The following is a 1,665-nucleotide window of genomic DNA, read 5'->3' as shown; positions in this document are numbered from 1 at the left end:
TTCACACATGGGGAATGAAAAATTACCACTGTGGGAAACAGGTGGGAATACAAGTTCCCACCTGTGTGAATAGCATTCACACATGGGGAATGAAAAATTACCACTGTGGGAAACAGGTGGGAATACATGTTCCCACCTGTGTGAATAGCATTCACACATGGGGAATGGAAAATTACCACCCCCCCCAAACAGGTGGGAATACATGTTCCCACCTGTGTGAATAGCATTCACACATGGGGAATGGAAAATTACCACTGTGGGAAACAGGTGGGAATACATGTTCCCACCTGTGTGAATAGCATTCACACATGGGGAATGAAAAATTACCACTGTGCGAAACAGGTGGGAATACAAGTTCCCACCTGTGTGAATAGCATTCACACATGGGGAACGGAAAATTACCACTGTGGGAAACAGGTGGGAATACATGTTCCCACCTGCGGGAATAGCATTCACACATGGGGAATGGAAAATTACCACTGTGGGAAACAGGTGGGAATACAAGTGCCCACCTGCGGGAATGCAATATTCCCCCGTGTAGGTATACAAGATTCACCCTTGTGGGAATACAAATGACAAACAGTGATAATGTCATTCACACAAGTGTTAAATGTCTCACCCATCGGAAATGAAATTACCCGGTGGTAAATGTTCATTGCCTCTTAGGTGAAGTGTGTATTCTCACTGGTGGGAATATCATTCCCACCATGTCATTTGCAGTTGTACATTGAAAAGGCAATGTGAAATGATTATTTACTTGTGATTGAATAGTGTTACTCGGTTCTGTTCATTGACTCGAGATACAAAAACTTCAAACAAAGTCAAAATAAAGAAAAGAAAGATGAAAAAAGTGGAGGTCATAAGAGGTCAGATTTGGGCATTCGTCAGACAAAGCTTGGATGAAATACAAAGACTCAAAACCAAGTCAAGATAAAGAAAAGCAAAAAGAAAAAATGGAAGGTTCATTTAGGTAACATTCTGATCAATTCAGCCACTTTGGCAGCCCTCTTAATCCTAGCACACTCTTTACGTAAAGCCTGTTTAATCTTGTAACGGTCCATTTTTATATTATTCTCATTCTCATAGGTCTTAACCCGCTTGGTTTTGAACTTCTCCCACTCGCTTGCACTCATCTTTTCCTTCTCTTTATGTAGGAGTTGGATCCTGTTGACCAAGGTTTCTGAAATTTGACAAGACGAGCCAAAGTGTGTCACCTTACAAATTTCGGGCTTGACCTTGCAACCTTCTGCATCAAATGATTTTTACGTGGTTGTATAATGAGGGATCTAAACCAGCATCGCAAGGTGTGTTAGTATCCACGTCGAAAATCGGATTAAATCTTTATTTAACACTGACTTTTGAATCCCACAAGACTTCATATATTCCATTACAACGTGTCAACGCAATCTTAATACCAAAGTCCTTGACCACAAAGTATAAACCTTGAACAGATCCCAGTTTGAGGGCCGTAGCCTTATCACAAGGCTCACCGGTCGAACGTATGATAAGCCCAAAAAGACCAAATGCGTACCTGGTGTGGTCTTTGTCGATGTGCATCCGATTGGCAAACCCATCACAACTTACGACCAAGTTGGAGGCGAAAACTTGACCATTTGGAGTGCCCTGCCACTCCAAATGGTCAAAACCCAGAACCTGAGTCACAAG

The sequence above is a fragment of the Melampsora larici-populina genome, assembly GCF_000204055.1.
Source record: "Melampsora larici-populina 98AG31 unplaced genomic scaffold MELLAscaffold_170, whole genome shotgun sequence".
Lineage (NCBI taxonomy): Eukaryota > Fungi > Basidiomycota > Pucciniomycetes > Pucciniales > Melampsoraceae > Melampsora > Melampsora laricis-populina.
Note: the sequence above shows the minus strand (reverse complement) of the source record.